General features: G+C 34.2%; 1 non-coding gene across 1 annotated transcript; it reads right to left on the bottom strand.

The window, feature by feature from the left end:
- Positions 1-1,022: 1,022 nt before the first annotated feature.
- LOC111744706 lies at positions 1,023-1,140 on the bottom strand. Its single transcript, XR_002782287.1, has one exon. It is a non-coding gene; the product is annotated as a 5S ribosomal RNA (ribosomal RNA).
- Positions 1,141-8,553: the final 7,413 nt, after the last annotated feature.

Raw genomic sequence — 8,553 nt, 5'->3', positions numbered from 1 at the left:
GACAGATACAGAGAACAAACTGATGATTGCTAGATGGGAGCGGGGTTGGGAGGCCTGCAAAAAAAGGTGAAGAAATTAAGAAATACAAATAAGTAGTTACAAAATAGACATGGGGCTGTGAAGTACAGCAAAGGGAATATAGTCAATGTTGTAATAACTATGTATAGTGCCAAGTGGGTATTAGAGTCATTGAGATCACTACGTAAGTTATATAAATGTCTAACCACTATGCCGCACACCTGAAACTAATATAAAAAATATTAAATGCTAACTCAAATTGAAAAAAAAACCATATAGAAAATAATCTCATATTTACAAAATATGCTGTGTGAATTTAAGAACATATATATGAAATAATATGATTATTTAATTTGTATTCTCTGCTTCTGTATTTTCTCATTTTCCCCCCAAAATATGTATAATTTGTAAAGAAAAAAAATTGAAATTATAATAATTTATATATACATAAAAGAAATTTATATAAAGAACTTACTTAATCAAATATCCCTGAATATATCTAAGTTGAGCATATTTGAAAATGCAATGCAAAGGTTTAGCTAAATAGCCAAATAGGGAAAAGAAGAAAAGAAAGAAGAAGAAATAGTGGAGGACTTTGAAAAGATGAACTCTCATTGTACACTGGAGCAAAAATGTAGATGGGAAGATAAATTATATTAAACCCAGTACAAAATTATTAAAGTCAGTGACCAGTTTTTTAATAATAGGATATAATTTTTTCTAGAACTTTAAGTTTATTTTATAGTTATCCTTTTGCCAAAGTGTAATAGCTGGAGAGGAGAAAGAGATACATAGATTTACATATATCGATAATAGGGCAGAAACGAGTCAGCTGGAGGACATGGAGACTAGACACCTATTTTAAGGTCCCATCGCAACTTGAACTTTTCTGAGCCTCAGCCACTTTATCTTTTTTTTTTTTTTAGGTGAGGTAACCCTTAGCTGACCTCACAGATTACAAGAACCTTGTCATTTTACAATTCCTTATTTTTTTTTATTTTTTACGCCTACAGCACCTGGTTTCCTAGGTGGTCTCCCATCCAAGTACTAACCAGGCCCGACCCTGCTTAGCTTCTGAGATCAGATGGGATCGGGCTTGTTCAGGGTAGCATGGCCATAGACTCAGCCACTTTAAAAGGCTGTTAATAATTTCTGTCCTAAATATGTCCCAAGGTTATTTTTAGAGTCCAATGGAATTGAATGAGGGGAGCCTTTGTGACTGCAAAGACGTAAGGAGGCCAATTAGCCACTTCATTGGTTTTCGATCTCTCCTAATTCATCTTATTTTGACTAATAAACATAGGGAATCACATTTTACAAAAAGCAAGACTGTCTTAGCAACATTTATGGCTTTCACCATGTTTTCTTCATACATCTTGATCCATGGTTGAGTCAAGCATTCACATGTCAGTACTACAGCTAGTCCTAGGCCATCTACTTCTCTTTAGGACACATGAGATATTTGCCTTCAAATCATTTTCTTAGCCACTTTTAGGGTTCACAAAATGATTCCTTATGTCCTATAAATTGCTGTACACTGACTTTAAAAAAATAATACACTTAATTTTTTTGAGGGGGGGAGTTCTAAGTTTACAGAAAAATTGAGCAGAAATTAAAAAGTTCTCATATACCTTCCCCCTAGTTTTACTAATTATTAATATATTGCATTAATGTGGTGCACTTTCTACAATTGCTGAACCAATATCGATACATTATTATAAACCAAGGTCCATAGTTTACATTAGGCTTCACTCTTGGTGTTGTTCAACCTATGGATTTTAACAAATGTATAATGAAAATGTATCCACCATTATGGCATGATACAGGACAGCTTCACTGTCCTAAAAATTCTCTGTGCTCTATCTATTCATCCTTCCCTTTTCCTGTGTCCCCCACAACTATTTATCTTTTTACTGTTTCTATAGTTTTGCCTTTTCTAGAATATTACATAGTTGGAAGCATACTGTATAAAGCCTCTTATGTTTTTCTTTCCTTTTCTTTTTTTAACTTAATAACATGAATTTAAGTTTCCCCTATGTCATTTTGTTGCTTGGTAGCTCATTTCTTTTTAGCACAGCAATATCCTATTGTGTGAACATAATAGTTTGTTTATCCATTCACTTATTGAAGGACATCTTGGTTGCTTCTAGTTTGGGGCAATTTTGAATAAATAAAGCTTCTATAAACATCTACATACAGATTGATTGATTGATTGATTGATTGATTTTGTAGGCATAGTTTATAACACTTTCAGGTAAATACCTAGGGAGTTGATTGATGAATCATATGATTAGTGTTTAGTTAGCTCTGTACAAACTGCTAAACTGTCTTAAAAAGTCTCCATAGTATTCCCTCCAGCAGCAATTGATAATTCCTTTTGTTCTATAACCTTGCCAGCATTTGGTGTTATCAGTATTTTGGATTTAAGCCATCTAATAGGTATGTAGTGGTATCTCATTATTGTTTTAATTTTCAATTCCCTAATGATGTATGATAGTAAGCGTTGTGTTCATACACTTGTTTCCCATTTGTATATCTTCTTTTTTGTAGTGTCTGTTAAGGTATTTGACCCATTTTAAAATTGCATTCTTTGTTTTCTTACTGCTGAGCTCAAGTTCTTTGTATATTTTGGATAATATTACTTTTTCAGATAGGTCTTTTGCAAATATTTTCTCCCTGTCTGTAGATTATATTTTTAATTTCTTAATGCATTTAATTTTTACTCAGGAAAAGCACAGTCCACTAATTGAAACATCAAACAGAAACATTAATTGAATGTGTCAGGCATTGTACAGAGGGAATAATGCTGAATGAGACAATCTTTGCATTCAAGAAACTAGGATGCAAAGAGAGAGGTAGGGAAAAAAAGCAAGAATGAATACTCCGTAATGTATGTTATGACAGGGACGATGAAGCTGGCATACTCAGAGTCAACATAACAAATCAAAGAGAATCAGTCAAGGCTTCTTAGTTGACGTAACTTCAGGTCTGACATTTAAAATATGTTAGATCGTGAGTGAGGAAAAGACTGCAGAAAAAGGGGGAATTTTGTTTGAGGCAAGGTATGGACAAGAGAAACAGCATTGTTTGTAAAAGGCACCATAAGCCTTTTGGTGTTTAAGTCAGGGAATGAAAAGAGACAAGGCTGAAGGGCTTAGGTGAAATTAGATTGTGGAGCCCTGCATATTCCCAATTAAGGAGACTGGAATGAATCTAAGAGGTGATAAATGGGAACATTTGGAGAAAATTAAACCTTGAATGAAATTTGAGTTCTGTGATTTAGAAAGAGGGCAGAGAGAATAAAGCCTAGTTAAATAATATCTGCCATTACACCTAATATATTTGTGTAAAGTCAATTGTAATCAAAAGCAAGTCCATGTCTTCCTCTTTTGAGGGAAGGGACTGGATTTTAAAACAAGATAGTTTGGGTCCTAAGAAATACGCAGACGTTTATCAGCACAGCATGGATGCTAAATTAACCAAACAACATGAAAAGAAAAGAAAATACAAATAATCATACACAACTGATAATGTGATAAGGAGGTGACAAGTCCAATGAAAGGATGGATTTTCCTCACTAGCTTTTAAAAACAAGACCTAGTGATAATTTACATGAAAGTGTCTCCATGTTTACATGCAGTCTGTCTTTATGATGTGAACTGACAATGACCATAGTAGTAATTCTTTGCTATTTATTACATTATTATATTTTTAAAAACTCCAAGTCAACTCCAGAATATATCTTCATAGCTTTCCAGGATGATTAAGCTGAAGAGATGAATTTGCATTTCCAATATTCAAGGCCTTTCTGCCAAAGCTCACCTTCACTAGGTAGCTCACTTACCTAAGGGCTGTTCATTTAAATATGCTTAAGAAATTATTATTTAGTCTCATTAAAAACCTCAGTTGAGCTAATCTCGCACTCTGGATGGAGAAAACCGGAAGTAAGACTGTTTCCACTCTAACAACAAGAAAAAACAGACGACACAATCATAAATTTCCTTGAATCCATCAGAAGACTGGTGTTGCACAGCCATAGAAGAGAGTGCTACTTAAAGAAAGATAAGAGTTTCTTGGAAGAGAGAGGGCATAAACCCAGGATTACCTGCGGTAGAGCATGGGAGGAAAATATGCCAGGTGCCATAAAAAACAATAAGAATTTAGTTACATTTTAAACACATTCCTAAAGGCTGAGTACAGGCTAGCACAAGAGCATGAGAAGATGGAACTCTTGGGAGTCACAGACACAACTATTTCTTTCACATTAACAAGTTCTTCACGAATTTCCACTGGGTGCTCATCAGAAAGACTGAGATCAGGCAAGAGGCCCTGGTGATGCGTGCCTAGAAAGCCCATTTGGCAGTTTCTTATAAAGTTAAACACACTTAAGATGCAACCGAACAATCTCACTCTTAAGTATTTACCCAAGGGAAATGAATACTTTTATTCATGCAATGTCCTATATGTGAATCTTTATAATGGTTTTATTCATAACTACCAAAAATTAGAAACAGCCTAAATATCCATCAAATAGTGAATGGATAAACAAATTGTAATGCATCCATATAATGGAATGCTAGTCAGTAACAAAAATAAATGAACTTCTGCTATACTTAACAAGATGGATAAATATTATATTCACAATTAGTTCAAGAAAGCAGAGTGGAAAAGGTACACACTAAAACAATTTCATTTATATTACATTCTGTACAAATATAAGGATACAAATATAAGGATCAGTGCTTTCCATAGGCTGAAGTGGGTTAGGCTGTAACTTTAAAGAAGAATGGATAAATTTTTTGAAGAGATGAAACTAAACTATTCGGTATTTTGATTGCATTGGTGGTTACACGAATGTATGCTTTTCAAAATCATAGAATTGTGCACTAAAAAGATGAATTTTACTGTATGTAAATTATAGCATAATAAAAAAAGAATAATATAATGAAACCTCTTCTAATGAGCGAGAAGAGAAGCATGCAAAGGGATTTTAGCTTCAGAGTTAACCAAATACTAATGCTACAGTTCTCATCATGATTTTGCTCTCTTTTCTTTAAAACTGATCTGTAAATGGCTGAACAGTCTATTTGAAAAGTTCAATTCAAAACAGCAAGTTGAACTGGTTGGGAATGCATTTTAGGCCTATATGCTTTAATGTGCATCAATACTCTAAAAATTCTCTAAATAAAATATGCAATATTGTATATTGTTTACAGCAAAAGGAATAAAAATTCTATACTATTTTTTAATCAGCCTGCTATTTTTAGGACAAGTCTTAGACCTTGAATAAATGCTACTACCATGTAATTTTAGAAAATATTTTTCATTCCAATAAAATAATGTAAAATTCAAGCCAAAAATGTTGTATGTATATGTGTGTGTGTGCGTGTGTGTGTGTGTGTGTGTGTGTGTGTGTGTGTGTGTGTGTGTGATTAGCTTACATTTTCATAAGCTGCTTACTGGGACAATATCTCTACTACCAGTTAAAATTGTTGTGAAATGCAAACATGGGCAGTGCCTGTGGCCTCTTCACAAATAGATGCATATGTCATTTATACTTTTTTCTTGATTATTATTTGCACGAAGCAATGTACTAGGCCTATTGCTATAAGTGAGAAAAAAATAAAGATTTAAATAATGTGCTTCCTGTTCAAATAGTGACAAAAATAGTGAATCTTTGTTTCTTGCCTGGCACAAAGGAACACCGTAATCCACCTGAAATCACAGATGTCATATGGGGTGCAATTGCTCTTTCCACAATGTCTGACTACTTGGCAACTCTTCCAGAAGCAGTTGGTGAGACTAGCAGCTCCTAAACTGCCTCAAGGGCTGTCATATGCCTTGGTGGATGTTGAATTAATGGTCCTCTCAACAACCCTGACCCCAAATTCTTTAGTTTGCTTAGGTTATAAGCTAAATGAATAAATGAATAAAAATGAAATAAAATTAAAATAATTTTATGATTTTAGTAGTCTCTTGAAACTAAATGACAACCATTTTCAGATCTGATTTTTTTTGATTGGTGTGTCAGAGAGCCAAATAACTGAAAGTGAACCATTTGTTTTGCTATTTAATGTAATTAAGGTCATTTCTTCGATGGCTCATTTATTGAGCAAGCACTGTATGCTTGCCATTGTGGTAAGCGCTGAGTATACATCAATGAACAAGGCATGCACCCTGTGATCAAAAACTGAAAATCTATTAGGTAAGACAAATTCATCATATTGATGCATTGCTGTCTAGTGAAGTTTTATAGATATGTGAGTAATAGACTACCAACAAACCAAAAAAGGCAACAAAATCTTCTTCAAGGCATTGGGAAAAGTTTCATAGAAGTTAAATACAATTGATCTAAGTATTAATAAGTATGAATTTGCTCGAGAAAGAGAAAAAAGTATTTCAAGCAGAAGAAACAGTATGTGTAAAAGCAAGTATATGGGAAAGGACATGACGTGCAAGAAAAACAGTGAAATACTAGGAGTAACTAAAGAGGAATGCATTGAGGAAAGTTATAGGATGCAAGGCTGAAGAATTAGATATAGATTAAATTTAGAATTGTTGTGTATGTTTATTCTAGACATTGCTCTTTTGTTCCAAGGCATAGAGAACCCTAAGTAGACAAACTAAGGGAAGGACATGAAACAGCAGAAACACAATACAGCCAGATCTCATCTGCACTAGAAATCTCACAGAAATATGTGTGTTCTCTTTAGTGTTCACTGACCACATGGTCTCTCATTTCTGCTTTTTTTTCTGTATTTATTCCACTAGTCTCTTTTGAGAGACACTCTCTCTTTGCATAGTCACCATGTTTTGATATATTCTTAAAATGAGCAACTCAATCCTGAAATCTAGATTAACTCCATCTCAGGTCCGGTAAGCTGGTTGATTTCCCTTCTCACTCCATTATTTGTTTCCTGTAAGATACAGTATATTTGCTATTCTGTAGTCCTTTTCAATTCAAAGAGTTGAGGCAGCATTCAGCACAGAAAATTTCTTTTCCTTTCTTTGGTTGTAGAATTTTTATTTCCATCCTTTCTCCTAAATACCTATTAGACATTATCTGAAACTCTGGATCAATTCTCTGTATATCACAACTCTTTTCCTTTACATCATATATCTTTTTTCCTTTTGCATTTTCATTTGAAAGGATTGCTTACGTCGATTTTCTATTGGCTCATTAAATTTTCTGCTGGGTCTATTCTATTAAGTCTATCTATTCAGGAATTTCTTCTCCTCCTCCTTCTTCCCCTCTTCCTCCTACCTCCCGTCCTAGATTAAGCTATGCTATTAAACCTGATATTTTAGTGGCTTAACAGAGTAATAATTCATTGTTGACTCAATAAATGATGGCAGTCAGGACATTCTTCCTCCATTTGGGGGATATAAAATCAGAAGCATGTAGCTTTCAAGGTCATCATGGCAAGGGAGGAGAGGCTGAATTAATGCATTGAATACCATTAAGAACCAAGCCCACATAGTTTTCACTCACGTCCTATTGTTTGTAGCCCAGTCACTCAATCTAAATGCTAGGGATTTTAGAAAATGGATTCAGAAAAAGGAAAATAAAACAATATTTGATAAAACAAACAAAAAATGAACACGTTTGTCTTTGACAAAATTTTAATCTCTAAGATGTCTATAGATATCATTGGGAATATTGCTTAGACATTACTTTCATTTATCTAAAGTTTTCTTGTATTCATTATTTTCTCTGCTGCAGCAATTGGTCTCGAGGTTATAACTGATATACATAATTTCCTTCTGCCATTGACTATTTTAGATGCTACTCATCTTCAGCCAACAATTTTGCTGATCTAGGGGGCCAGATCTTCATCCCTAGTGGGATAACTCAGATTTTCATCCTGGTTGCCATGCCTTTCAGATCATACTTACTACAATTACTTATCTACATTTTTTCACCAGAAATAGAGAATCAAGAGGAACCTCAGTATATCTCTGATTTCAGATATTCCTTCCTATCCCAATAACACAGCAGTGATACTTTAACCTCAGTATAAGTCAATCACTTATGCTAGAAAATTCAAGTCCTTTAGTTCCCTGCTAGTCCACTGCCATAGGAGTAGAAAAAATATCCAGTGGCAAATAGATCTCTAGGCTTAATGGAACACTAAATTGTCCCCTAGTAGAAGTGCTTTCCCTCCAAACCTAGAACTCTAGTTGGATAAAGCCTAAAGTTTGGAGGAAAGGTGGTAAAGGTTATCCAAGTGAGTCAATGGCATTTGGTGATGGTAAAAGAGATGTATTCCTACTTCTACTTTCGGAAGCATCTATTCTACTGTTGAAGACACGGCACCATATAGTAGATTCTGGCTAAAACTCCAATTCCACAATGATTCATCCCAAAGAGCTCAATTCAGATGTATCTTTTATGAAGTCACTCTAATGTTCTATCAAGAAACAGTTTCTGAATGATTTAGTATAATATAGGGCTAATGAATCTCATGGTCCTATGTTTTTATACCTCTTTCACTGCCAAATAGGTCTATTAGCCCAAGACCATGTTATGAAAAT

Source organism: Pteropus vampyrus, unplaced genomic scaffold (assembly GCF_000151845.1).
Source record: "Pteropus vampyrus isolate Shadow unplaced genomic scaffold, Pvam_2.0 Scaffold139, whole genome shotgun sequence".
Lineage (NCBI taxonomy): Eukaryota > Metazoa > Chordata > Mammalia > Chiroptera > Pteropodidae > Pteropus > Pteropus vampyrus.
The sequence above is the reverse complement of the archived record's forward strand: the minus strand, read 5'-3'. Positions and strand labels throughout refer to the sequence as shown.